Source organism: Acanthochromis polyacanthus, chromosome 6 (assembly GCF_021347895.1).
Source record: "Acanthochromis polyacanthus isolate Apoly-LR-REF ecotype Palm Island chromosome 6, KAUST_Apoly_ChrSc, whole genome shotgun sequence".
Classification (NCBI taxonomy): Eukaryota; Metazoa; Chordata; class Actinopteri; family Pomacentridae; genus Acanthochromis; species Acanthochromis polyacanthus.
Window position 1 is genome coordinate 43,663,530 of NC_067118.1, and position 15,541 is coordinate 43,679,070.

A 15,541-nucleotide genomic window follows, 5' to 3' on the forward strand; every position below is an offset into this window, starting at 1 on the left:
CGTTATTTCTATTATCTGATTATTGCTAAATTAAATGTTCTGCTTCAGGTCTGATGCTGTCTCCTCTCTGTCTGTTGTCACTCTGTGGTCTCAGAAATATCTCTCAAACAGAGACTGCTACCACAAACCAGGTAATTAGCTATTAAAGCCACGCTAATGGCTAGCAGCTAAGTTAGCAGGCAGCTGCAGATTAACCCGAAACAGAGTTTGTAAAACAATAATTAATAAAGCGTTAAGATCTGGACCTTAGTTGGCAATAAAAGTGATCGAACAGTGAAATATTAAGAGAACAGAAGAACAGCAGATATGCGTAACTGCAGGAGACAAACTGATGGATTCTACATAAACAGAGCAATCAAAATTAATCACTGCCGTTTCTATTTTACATATTCAGTTAGTCAACCTTATTAATGAAGAGGCCTACTGATTAATGACAGGTTCCTGCTACTGCATGCTGTTAAAACATTTATATTGGTTTCAAACATCAGTTATCAGTCTTTCCAGATACTAATGATCCACATCAGTATTAACCCTGAACAACCACATCAGCTGATCCTCATTTACACACTTTACAAAAAGCATGAGAAAACTGAAAATAAAAACTAAACATGACCACACTCAGGTGCAATAATCACAATAACTGCCTGAAGCCACAGGTTATTGTGTTTTTAATAAGTTAATAAAATAAGGAATAATGCAATAGAAGAGATAATTACAGTGTTGGTATCAGATCCATCACACGGTGGTTTACAGATCTCATTAGAGGTCATCAATCTGAACCAGCAACATGTGTGTCGGTTTATGTTAGGACTGGAAGAGTTCTGTGTGAGCTTCAAGCTGTCGCTGTGTTTGATGCTGTTATAGGGTTAGTATTAATGTTCCTGAGCCGCCAGGATCACACATGATGTTTCTCTACTTTAAAACTTTCTGGAAAGGAAACTACAAATATATTCAAATAAAGGAAAATATGGTCATTACTGAACCCTGCTGCTGCTCTTTCAGACCTGGTTCATCACACTGTTTACATGTTCACTGTATTCAGCTTCACAACACTCAGACACAAACAGAAATACTACCTGTAGCATCCAGTCCACAAGGACTTAGTAACATACAGCTTTAGTAGTGGTGATATATTTGTCAAACAATAACAACACTTCTAATACTACACTGCTAACAAGAACAGCACTCAGAGTGCGGTCCTCCTCCTCCAAGGCTGCTCGGTCCTCCTCCTCCTCCAAGGCTGCTCGGTCCTCCTCCTCCTCCAAGGCTGCTCGGTCCTCCTCCTCCTCCAAGGCTGCTCGGTCCTCCTCCTCCTCCAAGGCTGCTCGGTCCTCCTCCTCCTCCAAGGCTGCTCGGTCCTCCTCCTCCTCCAAGGCTGCTCGGTCCTCCTCCTCCTCCAAGGCTGCTCGGTCCTCCTCCTCCTCCAAGGCTGCTCGGTCCTCCTCCTCCTCCAAGGCTGCTCGGTCCTCCTCCTCCTCCAAGGCTGCTCGGTCCTCCTCCTCCTCCAAGGCTGCTCGGTCCTCCTCCTCCTCCGAGGCTGCTCGGTCCTCCTCCTCCTCCGAGGCTGCTCGGTCCTCCTCCTCCGAGGCTGCTCGGTCCTCCTCCTCCGAGGCTGCTCGGTCCTCCTCCTCCAAGGCTCCTCGGTCCTCCTCCAAGGCTGCTCAGTCTTTGGATCATTTCTGATGGATAAGTCCTGATAAGTCCTCAGAGGTGGATTTGTAGTAGGAACACAATCATGTGATCGTCAGCAGGCAGCTGATGTAGAATAGAATACAATACAATAGAACAGAACAGAAGAGCCACTCTATTGTCAACCAGAACATACACTAGCTGGTGCACATTATGACAGAAATTCTGATGCAACAAGCTCACCATCGGACTGATGAATACAAAAACAAACAAACATTTTCTAAAATAAAATAAAATAAAATATATACATGTAAACAATTATATAAAAATATAGTTGTTTACATGTATATATTGTAGTGTTCACTGGTTGTCATGGTTACAGTGACGCCGTGCTGCTATCTGGCAACGATACAGAAATCTGTAACTAATCCATGGATCCAGACTATAAGCTGCATCACTGCCAGAATCTGATCACTTGGTCCTTGAGTCATTTCTGACCTTCACTGAAATTTCATCCAAATCTGTTGGTCTGTTTCAGAGGAATGATGTAGACAGACAGACAGACGTCTATCGCTACAAAACTCCGCCTCAAACAGAGAAGTTCTGCCCCACGCTCTACAAATAAAAACAGTCATACAACAGCATCCCTTCCAGAAACAGCTAAACTTTCATATAATCATTTATCCAGATGATTTTTTAATAAAAACTGTGAATCATTATAAATACAACAATAAAACATGAAATGGACTTTAGTAAACCACACAGTAAAACCTCTCCTCTTCACTGCTAACTGCACACGGAAACCTCTCCTGTCTGTAGGACCCTGTAGGTCAGTATTCTGGTGTAGTAGTTCATAAGAGGACTCTGTAGGTCAGTATTCTGGTGTAGTGGTTCATAAGAAGACTCTGTAGGTCAGTATTCTGGTTCAGTAGTTCATAAGAGGACTCTGTAGGTCAGTATTCTGGTGTAGTGGTTCATAAGAAGACTCTGTAGGTCAGTATTCTGGTGTAGTGGTTCATAAGAAGACTCTGTAGGTCAGTATTCTGGTTCAGTAGTTCATAAGAGGACTCTGTAGGTCAGTATTCTGGTGTAGTAGTTCATAAGAGGACTCTGTAGGTCAGTATGTGTTTGTCCTTCATAATGTATTGTGGCTGTCTAACGCTCATTTACGCACTCAGAGGGTGAGGTCAGTGTCCTAAACACCTGCTTTCTAATGCCAGGCTGTTACTATCCAGCATGTGGATGGTACAGCGCTACACACACACACACACACACACACACACACACACACACACACACACACACACACACACACACACACACACACACACACACACACACACACACACACACACACACACACACACACACACACACACACACACACACACACACACACACACAGTATGTGTCCGTTCTACCTTATTACCATCCTGTCAGAGCCCATTAGATCCAGACTGTGAACACAGCAGCCTGGGGGAAACTCTCACATAAACACCACTTTCCCTCATGGCCCGGGGGGACAGACGGAGTTTAACACTCTGTTCTCTCTGAAGATCACTCCGACTATCACTCAGCAGATAAATCCACACCACGGTCTGAGTTACTGACATCTGTGGCATTTACAAATGGAAATGAAGATGTTGTCGCTTATTTAAGGAAACCATCTGAATCAGTCCAGTAACTGTTTGAAAGAGATGTTTTTGCACCACAGAGGAAAAATTCACAAGAAATTGCTTCAGCTTTTGAACTCTATTTGCATCCAGGTGTTAACTCTCACATTCAGACCAGATATTCAGCCTCATCTGGGATCTGCTAACCTGAAACTTCCTTCTGCCTGTCCACATATCATGCTTTAATAAAGAATGGACAAACCAGCAAACACCATCAGAACCAGTTAAACAGGTCAGGTTATGGTACATTCTGACCACAAACTGGCTCTACACAAAGAGAGGCCAGTGACCTCTGGTTCTTCTTTGGATGAGACTGGATGGAAGTGCTAATGAACATTAGCTGAAACAGGAAGACTATCCATTCAATGATGCCACAAGATAAACTAAATGCAGATAAAGTGACACCAAACCTGTGGTCGGAAAACACAGAAGTCTCAGGAATACAGATTTAAGACACGCTTGAAATTAGGGATAAAAACTTCAAACCATTTTCTGACAATCTACTGATCGTTGACATGAATGAAAAACAGCAGCAAACTTTCCATATGCTGATTTATCTGATCTATTTCTGTACCTTTGACTCTTAAAGTTTGTTCTTAAACATCAGGTATCTCAATTATAAGGTAACAACAAATAATGAGCTCATTTATTAAACAATTAGCCCAACAAAATCCAGTATCAGTGAGCTGCAGTGCTCAGAAGTAAATTATCTGAAGTGTTGACCTGACAGCTGATCTACATGATGGAGCTGCTTGGTAACTGAAGGTATCGTTGGTCCAGCTGCTGGAAACAGCTGCTCAGCTGGAACAGATGTCCATAGATGTCCCTGATCCAGGTCTACTCCCCTTCACGCCCACTTCGCTCTGCATGTGAGAGACGCCTGGTGTTCCAGTCCAGCATGGCTCCATATCTCTATCCAGACTCTTCTCCTCTGTTGTTCCCAAATGGTGGAGCAAACTACCAAACTCTGTGCGTTCTGCTGAGTCCCTTTCTACTTTTAAGAGACAATTGAAGACTCAAATGTTCAGAGAACACCTAGGCACTTAATCTGACTCCACCTTAGGGGTAGAATAAGTCAGGTGGTCCAAAACCCAGCACTTATTTAGCGCTGACAAAGTAGTGAAAAAAAAAGGGGGGGGGGGGGGGGGGGGGGGTAGCAATTCTTCTGCAACTTGATGGCAACACCTTTGACCAATCACACTTGAAGCACTTTTTGCACTTACTACAGGTTTTTCCTGATGTCTGAATTCTTGCTTGTGTTGTACGTCGCTTTGGACAAAAGCGTCTGATAAATGAAACTGTAGAATTGTAGAATAGATGTCACCACAGAAACTTCATCAGTTCAGGAGATCTGTCGGTATTTACCTCGAAAATTGATTTATATTTCATCAGTTCAGTTTAGTAAGAAGCATTTAATCAGAGTCCAGCTGCACCGTAGCAGCATTAGCATCATTAGCAGCATTAGCATCATTAGCAGCATTAGCAGCATTAGCAGCATTAGCATCTCCAGCTGCTCTCTGCTATCAGACACTTAGCGTTTAAAAACCTAGCTTAGCATTGAACAGGGATTACACTCTGGTGATGTGCACAGACAGCCATGGACACTTCTTATTATTGCACTACTTTTCTGGTCCACTTGGAAGACGACGTTGCATACATTAATATTTAAATTAAACATCTAAAAGTATTCTAAACAGTGGCATAATCAGTTTATCAGTCCACTCTGTCTAGATATCTTTATTAAGAACAGCCCATGAATCTGCTTTCACGTCTGGCTGAAGCTCACATCTCTGGACTTACAGCTGGTTTTTCAGAATAGAAAGCAATCTTCCAACAATGTTTGGTTTCCTGCCAACCAGACAAACAGCAGCTACAGGCAAATACAGCAACAGAGTCAATTCTTTGACTGGAAAGTCTTTGTCTAGTTCTTTTTTTAACTTAAAGAGGTACTGTGTGTATAAATATGCATCAGTTTGTTTCTACTGCAGGTGTCTGCACAGACTTCAAAGAAATGAAAAATCAGACTGTCCTTAACTCTCTTTACCTTCAGCAGTCTGTGGACTGATTTTCAAGTAAAGGACTAATTTTCTGGGTAAATCCAGAGGATGTGCTGTTAATGCCCCTCTATCTCTCTCCTGCTTCCCTGTCGTGTCAGCAGAGTTCAACGTTAGCTTAAAGAAATGGTGTCAAAATCAACAGATGACCGGCTTCCAGCAGAACACAGGCTCCAGAAAAAACAAACACTTATCTGAAGCTTGCCCAGCCAAACAGTAATGTGGCCAACACTGAGGGAAACCAGGGTCAACACTGGGTTGATCTTCAGCTTCTTCTATTTGTGTATAAAGCCATGCATGGGTTGGTACCTGGGTGCATGAAAAGCCCCTATTCCACCAAGATGTGCATGTTTTCTTAGGCCTTTGGCTGCTCTTAATGGTCCTAATATTTCAGGTTTGTTTTTATTGTAGAAACTGACAAGTAGCTATCCTCCCTGCTTGTATTTTACACCATTATATTTTGTTTTACTGCTTGATTTTACAAGTCCTTGTACAAGTTTTTGTTGTCTATTATATTTTTATATTGTCTGATAACATGTACAGCAGTCTGAGCCAAACTATAGACCAACCGCCACACTTTGTTTTAGGGCTTTAATATAGTTTAAAGTCTCAAATGTAGTTTACAGTCAAACTATAACAACATCACAGCATTAAGCTCCTTCATCTACTGATAAAATACCGCTCAGTCACATTTACTCTCCAGCTACTGCTTAGTTGAAGGCCAGGATGTTCATCTGGGTGAACCTGAGGAATTTAAGCAGCCAGACACCGGTGTCTAGAACAACAAAACATGTTCAAATGCTACACAAAGAACCTTTAAATCAAGTATCTGCAGTGACTGTTCCTAACCATAATTAAATATCATTGTCTATTCATTATGAAAACAGTCAAATAACCAGTCAACTGAGATAAAATCACAGAATAAAATGCTGCATATATGCATATAATAATTCAGTGGCATGCTGGTGTGAACACGTGCACACCAGCATGCTTCTTTAAAGAGGTACACTCCCAGAAATCACCATAACAACACCTGGGAAAATGTCATTTCACTGACCTGATTTCCACTCTTCCCTAATTCCCTCTCCTGTAGGACTCCTTTATCAGCAGCAGCCCACCAACAGGACACATTCCAAACGGCTTAAAATGATTTGTTTTGATCCAAGTCAAACTAACGAAGAGGTCAGATCACTGCAGGTATCGCAGCAAAGAGGCACAAAGACCAATAAAAACAGGCACATAGACCAGAAAACAGCAGGTCACTGAGGAGAATACTGACCTGTTTCAGTAGAAAGGAGTAAAACCGCTGGTCTTTAAGCCATTTGTTCTGTTCTAGTCGATATTTAGCTCAGTTTGTCCACTCTTACACTGTTCTCTACACATTCCATCTGAATATGGTCAGGATACTTCACATGCTGTAGCTTCTAAACCAGGACAGACCTGTGATCAGTCTGGATCATAATCAAGGTCAGTATCTGGTATTTATCTGATAACTGGTATCAGTATTTGATTATTATTTATTGAGATATTAAATGCTTCAGGTCTGATGCAGCCACCTCTCTGTGGTCTCAGAAACAAAAACTGAACAAGAAGCACCAATCAATACCACAAACCAGAAAGTTAGCTTCTCTCACAGTGGCTAAGGCTATGCTAGCGGCTAGCAGCTAGCAGCTAGCAGCCACAGACGATTCAGAGTCTGGAAAACTATAATAAATAAAGCTTTAAGATCTGGACCTTAGTGGGAAATAAAAGTGACCTAACAGGGAAAGATGAATAAAATAGAGAATGACTGATCAGTCTCAGCTGATCCCATATAAACACAGGAAAGAGTCCTAATTTAATCATCCTGCTTCTATTTCTGTTTATTTATAGTAGCCCTTATTAAAGAAGAAGCCTCGTTATGAATGACAGGGTCTAAAAACATTAAATATTACAGATATCAGCTATCGGCGCCTCCTGATCACCAATTATAATAAATAAAAACATAACGGTTCTTCCCTATTTAAACCTTATCTAACCACATTACACAGCATGTTTCCCTCATGCATGTGGGAAACAGAGAACAGAACAGTTTAAACATGTTCTAAACCAACAGCAGGAATAAACTAGCCTGATTAGTGCGTGCTCGGTGCTTTAGAATGAATCGGGCATTGTCCTCCATCACTCACACATGAAGCAGTTTATCTGTGGAGAGCATGTGGACATAATGAAACGTGCACATGCTTTCTGTGTGGGTGTGAGTGTGAAGAGCTCTCCCTACAGTCATGAGGCTGAGGGGGGTGGTGGCGCTGATGGTGGCTGTATTGAGTCTACGCCTGAAGTTGCCTTGGCAACCTAACACAAAGAAGATCTCATCACCATAACAACGCTACCCCCTTCACCCTCTTCCCTCCTCCTCCGTCTCCTCCATCCAGTGGAAGATCGGCCCTCCATCCCTCCTCTACACCCACTCACTGCTAGGAAGCTTCAACAGATGGAGGATGGAGGAGAACCAGAGGGGAGAAACAAAGAGACCGACCAGAAGGGGCGACGGAGCATCACGATGTGGGAAAAACACAGAAATAGTGGGAAAAGATAGCATTTGGTGAGTGATGAGCTTCTGTTTATGTGAGCTGATATGGAAAAGAGAGCTGGATGGGAAGCCCCTGGCTGGAGATGGTTCTGTATTTATACAGAGAAATGGATCAGTTAGACTGGGAGAACTGGGAGAATCTGCCCCTGCCTGGTGCTTCCATTGATTCCCTCACAGTCGTTCTCAGTGTCTTTCTGTTCGATTCAACAGCTAGCCTGAAGGAGACCAGAGCTGGACTCTTCACATCTCATTCTATGTACAACTAGCTGTTTTTGTTTGAACAAAATGGCCTTGGGGTAATTAGTCTGTAAGATGGATGACACAGAGGCTACAGACAGATGTAATGAACCTGAAGGTAAACTGAACCAACGGCTGGCTGTCAGGTGGAAACTCGAGGACATGAACTCAGTCTGGACAGGTCTATTATTTGCTGCTGCTCACACCTCCTGGATTCCCTCTAACTACTCTCTGCCTGGAACAGAAGCAGTAAAACGCAGGAAAAAGACGAGTCTGTTGGTAGTTTTAGCCGTTCTGGCAGCGAGTCAGCCACCATTTGGAGCCTTTAGTCTGTTTAACAGGATAAAACAGTGACGGGGTTAGATGCTGCTGGCAGCTTTACAGATCATCACTGAGAATACAGACCATGAATGGAGTCTGAATATTCCTTTGCTGTAATAAACGCTGACCATTTCACCCCAATTCCTGAATTTCATCATTCTGTTGTGCCACTTTAGAGAGCATTTCCCCTTCCTATTTAGATGATTTTTTTTCCTGTTTATTTCGAACCAAGATCTTTCCCTCCCTCAGAGCAACAGTCAGGTAAAACCTGCTCTAAGTCCAGGTGTAAAGGTGGATGTCTGTCCAACTGTCCCATTTCTGTAACCTAAATGTCCACTTTGTGTCCATTTCGAGCATTAACGAGCAGCTGGAGAGTTCTCTGGGTATTTCTTGTTCAAACACACTGCAGACCACCGTGTCTTCTTCTAGTTACTGAGGAAGGTTTTATGTCCACAGTTGAGCACAATGTGCAAAAATTAAACAGCAACTCTGACTTTTGTAATGGAGTCAATCGTGTGAAATCAGGAGTTAAAAGCAATATCAGTTTATGAGTTAAAACTTTTAGAGAAGGTGTGGTTAGGTGGGTTTTTGCACCGTTTTCTCTGTGATGACCTGTGGAAGCCATAACTTCGGCTACAGCGTGTGAAGTAACCTGAACATGCTTCAGACATTTTTCACCCAAACAGGCTGAATATTTCCTTGTGATTGGCACCGATAAGAGTTTTATAAACAACCCGTATGGTGCCGGTCAGAGGCATGTTTTACTGAATAACGAAGAAAAATAATCAGACTACTATGAGACCATTTTTTATTATTTGGTGAATTGAGGAGGAATGACTCCATGGCGTTAATATTTTAAGGAACAAAAACAGTTGACTGTCTGTTTAGGTTTGATAATATGACTGAATGTGCTTCTGTTTTTGTTTAGCTTAGTTTGGCATATTATTTTTAACCTTTACTAACAAGATGGTGTGATTGAAGACGTTACAGTAACACCTTCATCGTGGACCCTGCTCTACAACCATCTGTCCTCCTCCTCCTGTTTGACTGATCCCAGCAGGGTCACATGTTTAGTGGGGAGCTTCCCTCAGTCCTCCCTTCTCCTCCAGAGCTAGCAGCCCTGGAAGTCACCGTCATCCAGCCTCCGTCGGCACACACATAGAAACACACTGACATGCACACACAGCGGATTAATCATCACACAGTGAGGTGGGCAGCAGTAGATGTGTGCTAACGTGCGCACACACACACACCCACACACACCCACAAACACACACAAACACAAACACACACACACACACACCCACACACACCCACAAACACACACAAACACAAACACACACAAACACACACAAACACACACACACACACACAAACACACACAAACACACACACACACACACACACACACACACACACACACACACACACACACACACACACACACAAACACACACAAACACACACAAACACACACAAACACACACACACACACACACACACACACACACACACACACACACACCATCATCATCATCATCATCATCATCTCCAGTCTCCTACCAAACACCCACACATTCAACAATCCCTCCAGAAGCTTCAGAAGGTCCATGTGCAACCTGGCTGGACGAGGAGACACATTCTGGAAGCTACTGGACTGACTAACAAGAAAAACTTGATGAGAGGATGACACCTGGAGGAATGACCTTTCTAGTATCATCTAAACTTTCACCCCTCAGAGCCACTGTTCTTTATCATCCGTCATCGACCTTTCTGAGCCCTACAGACAGAAGAACATAAATCCAGTCCTCCTCTGTGGAGATATAGCTAACCTGGTTCTACATGTCAGCAGACAAAGCTGGAGAAAAGCTGATCTTAGCACCAGCACCTCCAGGATCTACAGCTTTACAGCATCAGGCTAATGTGGAGGTTAATAAAACAAATAAAGACCACACTCAGGAGCTGGACGTAAATTTTTACGTTTACTCTAAATCCATCACCCCCATCATCCTTTCCACCATAACCACTGCCTATCGGACATGAAAACCTGGATGGACAACAACTTTCTAAAACTTAACACCAACAAAACGGAACTTCTTATCATCGGACCCAAATCTCTTCTCCGCTCTGCTCAGAATTTCACACTGCTAACTGACGGTCATCATGTCACCCCCTCCCCCTCTGTACGCAACCTCGGCGTCATCATGGACCCCACCCTCTCCTTCCAATCACACATCAAGCATGTCACCAAAACGTCTTTCTTTCACCTCCGCAACATTGCACGACTCTGCCCCTCACTCTCCCCCACCACTTCTGAAATACTCATTCATGCCTTCATTACCTCCAGACCTGACTACTGCTATAGCCTTCTCTTTGGTCTTCCCTCCACTCAACTGCAAAAATTACAATATATCCAGATTTCTGCTGTTCACTCACACCTGCTCCAGGGAGCACATCACCCCCATCCTCAAACAGCTTCACTGGCTCCTGGTTCAATACCGTATCCATTTCAAACTCCTCCTCCTCACGTACGAGTCCCTCCATAACCTGGGCCCTCCTTACCTCTCTGACCTCCATCAACACCGACCCTCCCGTCACCTTCGCTCTGTAGACTCAAACCTCCTAACGCCTATCTGTACCAAGCACCGGACTTTGGGGGACCGGGCTTTCGCAGCCGCTGCTCGCCGACTCTGGAACTCACTCCCACCACCCATCAGGAACTCAGGGTGCTTTCACACATACGCCTTTTGGTCCGCTTAAAGCGAACTGGAGTCCGCAACACCAGCAAGTACGGTTCATTTGGGCTGGTGTGAAAGCAGACCAGATGTTTTTGGTGCGGACTAAAGGACTGGACCCGCTTCTATGTGAACTCCAGTTCAATTCGTTCTTGTTGAGAACACAAACCTGTCTCCATTCGGACCGGCTTGATGGCGCAGCAGACTTTTTGGTCTACGGGAGCTTCCGTAGCCAAAAACGACTGTGTAATGTTCTCGTACCGAATGCGAGCTTCATGCTGGAACAACAGCAGTATTTGTGCTTGCTGCATAAAGCAATGATACGAATATATGGCAACAAGAAGGAACAGGAGAACATAGTTCATTGTTTACGAATAAACCTCGATCCATGGAATGTTTTCTTCCGGGATTTTTCCCTCTTCACATGCTGCACCAATCAGCGTTCACTACGTCATCTAAAACACATTATTTTGTGAACAGCGCCGCCAAACGACTGGGGGGAGATATAACATTCATCGTAGTTGGTTCAACTGCGAAAACACTGGTGTGAATGCGAACCGAACCAGTTGAAATTAGCAACATTGTAACAACTTTTGGGTCCAAACGAACCACTCTAACGGACTAACAGCTGTGAAAGCACCCTCAGACTCACTTTTGACCTTCAAAACCCTTCTAAAAACCCACTTGTTTGATCTGGCTTTTGCTTATTTTTTTCTCTATATCTTGTAAAGCGTCCTTGAGTGACCAAAAAAGCGCTATATAAAATCAATGTATTATTATTATTATTATGTCCACTACAATCACAGCAAACATGGCTGCTGGATGGGAGGACACACACAGCCTGACTGTAAAGACACACAACACCACCGTAGTGTACGATGGCTTCCTGTAAACAACTCCTCAGATAGCTTTACACAATTTACATGAATTTAAAAAACAACCAGAGGACTTCACAGTTCCTAATAGAAAACAAGACTAAACCAGAAAAGAAACATAGAAAGATAAACAAAGACGTCTATCAAGGTGTCAACGCTTAACTAAAAGCTGGATAACCTGTGAGTCTTCAGGAGAGGCTGAAGGTATCAGAGTGGTTCTAATCTGGACAGGGAAGAGGTTCCACAGAGAAGGATCTGGTTCTGGGACCTTTAAGGAGCATCTGATTGGTTGACCTCAGCGATGAAACTGGAGCATGGATGTGTAAAACCTCAGACATATAAGTAGAATGATTTTCTGCAGTAAATACATCTTTTGGAATAAACACCTAAATATGGGAATAAATGAAGGTTAAACAATCTCTGGTGCAAATCTGTAAGTAGATATTAAAAGCTGCACGGTACAGCTCAACTAGGGGTGTAACGGTGCAAATAAATCATGGTTTGAGATGGAAAAAATAAAAAACACACAGAAGATATCTTTCATTATGTTCAAAAAGTAAAAACATTTCTAAGTGCTGTATTTTTTAGTGTAATGATTCAGATGCTGCATGTTGTCTGAGCTGTTTACTGTCAGGTTTAAAATAAATAAATGTCCATTAAATTATGTTAACCACTAAAGCCAGCGCTGCAATCACAGCTTCCAAACCTGCTCAGAGTAAAGCTGTGTGGTAAATCTAAAGGACTCTCTCTATAGGGACACTTCTGTCTGCCTAAAAGCTGTCCTGTTGTTCATGTCTTGTTCTGCCGGCTGCAGTGATTGGCAGGTCTGGGTGACACCATCACGGATGCATTAGCTGGATTAATGTGAATAACCTACATCTGTCCAACAATACAGACACACCGTCCTCATCTGGTCCAGTTTATTCTCCAGTACTGCTGCAGATCACCGTAAACTCACTACTATCTCCTCAAACCTGCAGGACTTTTAGCTCCATGATTCAGCAGATATCCATTAGCTTGAGCTAATCTTAGCATAGCATGTTGCTGACTGGTACAGGGTTAAAATCAATCCTGAGGCAGTTCAAGATAAATGCATGTATGACTGCACTTAAAACAACAATTACTGCATGTAATGTCCAACATACAGATCAGATCAATTTAATCTCCCTGACATAGTTATTAGAGACTAGCTTGATCCCCATGTGTAAAAATTCTTACAAATAAAAATACTTCAGTTGTTGACGTAGAAGAAAACCACCTATGAATCAGTAGATCACAGAAATGATCCTCAGTTTTCTGATCCATCTGCTGAGTGTTTGCTGCTTGTGGATGAATCCAGAGTTTAAACTAAATCTGTCTCAGATTCAACACAACTTTCCTCCGAGTCAGACAGAAAACCATGTGCACGCTGCGTGTACATGTGTGTTCAGTTAGATAACCAGCTCATTTGTGAGACTCTAGCTAAAATATGTGGTGTGATGCAGGTATGTGTCTGCTGGCGTCACACCAGCGTTAGATGAGGAGTGTCAACACCAAGCTAATTACTGCCTCTAACAGACTGAGGACACGCTGGAAACGCTGAATATTTACCGTAGTATTCTGGATAGCATCAGTGGGATTATGCTTGTGCTTTATCATAACTGTAATTAGGATCCAGGGTTAATGTGTGTTATTAGTACAGGCTGTTCCACGCCAGCAGCTGGATCATATGAGAGTCAGCTGGGAAACTGGTGACAACTGGAGAGACTGCTGAGAAACCCACAGAGATGTGGAAGGCAGTGGGATAGAAGTCACAGAGGGCTTCTGGATCTATTCTCTCCACTTCAGATCCTAAAATAAAAACACTGGGAAAATTAGGGCAACAGAAATGGCCTGAAGCAGGTCTGAGGTCAGTAGAGCTGCTGGAAGGACTGAGAAGTTCACTGATGATTGCATAAGAAGTGTTCTCTTCAGCTCTGCCTCAAACATTCACAGCCAAGTTTAAAAAAAAAACAACTCATCTACTAAACACTGCAGTTAACACCCTGTGCTGTTAGATCGATGACTCCATGAGAAAATAAATGAGCACAAAGTTCTGCATGGTGACAAATGTCTCATCACAAGGCAGGACTGAGCTGAAATCCAGAGGTTAAAGGAAAGCAAACATCAGGGGCACAAAGTAGGAGGAAGAACTGTGAAAGCAGGACACCAACAGGTGAAGTAACAGCTGGGTACAGGTAAAGAAACCAGCAACCGGTGGATAAACTCAGATTAAACATGAACCTACAGCCACAATCTAGTGGATTTAAACAGTGTAGGAACAGCTGGGTACAGGTAAAGAAACTAGGAACTGTTAGGAACTGTGGATCCATTTCCATCTCTATGAAAGTCTCACTGTCAGCTTTATAAACTCTTCTGGGAGTTATTTTTCATGTGGAATCATGATGCGTACAGACAGCACATAGTCCAGAACTGACAGGGTTCTGGTGGTCAGGAGGTCATTTTAATTCAGGTAATTTTAAGTCTCAGCTCTATTCACTTTAGTTACACTGAGTCTGTATTTTTGGGCTGATATTCCTAATATAGTGTCACTGAAGTATTTGATCAGTCATAAGAACTCTATTGGTCATCTTTAGTAGAAATGCAGTTATTGTCAGGTGAAGTCATATTCCACACACGTACACACACACACACACACACACACACACACACACACACACACACACGTTTGTACTTCTATCTTAGTGAGGACATCCATAGCCGTAATGCATTTCCTAGAGCCTTACTCTAACCTTAACCATCACAACTGATTGCCTAAACTTAATCCTTACCCTAACCCTAACCAAACCTCAATTCATACCTGTTCTCTAAAAACAAGTCTTCACCCTCAAACATGGCTGTTTCAAAGTGAGGACCGGCCAAAATGTCCTCACTTTGTAAAAATGTCCTCACTTTGATAGTTAAATGCAGAAAATGGTCCTCACCATGTAGCAAGTACAAGAACACACACACACACGCATGCACACACAGGAGCTGTTGGTTGAACTCGTATGCAGAAGTGAAGCCTGATTTATGAACGTGTGAGAAAACTGCTTCATTCCAGCCTCCAGCCTCTGATTTATCACCAGGACAGGTTTGAATGTTGTACAGAGAAGATGAAAACAAACAGAAATGTGGTGACAAGAAACCACCGACACTCAGAAAGATAGAAATACAGAAACACATCAACCTCAGCTACTAAAACACATCAGGGCAGGTATATAAACCCTGCAGAGACCCAGAGGTGGGTTAGATTAAACCTACTAGGACTGTTCTCTGTAACGTTTAGCGTTGTCCTGAAGCTACAGCTGTTTTTAAGGAAGGGGAGTGAAAACCTTCTGGTCAATCCACCTTTATCCTTTATTGAGTTTGGAACTGGACTAGATAACTTTTATTTGTTATTTTTTCCCCCCTATCTCTGTTTTGG

The 15,541-nt window shown here is 42.9% G+C and overlaps 1 protein-coding gene and 1 long non-coding RNA gene across 39 annotated transcripts in view; one reads left to right on the top strand and one right to left on the bottom strand.

The window, feature by feature from the left end:
* prkar2aa (protein kinase, cAMP-dependent, regulatory, type II, alpha A) overlaps window positions 1-15,541 on the bottom strand; it is a 54,527-nt gene that overhangs the window by 21,485 nt on the left and 17,501 nt on the right. The gene's annotated exons all lie outside the window — the stretch shown is intronic.
* LOC127534399 (uncharacterized) lies at window positions 1,483-2,889 on the top strand. The gene is made up of 3 exons (XR_007942512.1): window positions 1,483-2,540; window positions 2,582-2,663; window positions 2,705-2,889. It is a non-coding gene; the product is annotated as an uncharacterized LOC127534399 (long non-coding RNA).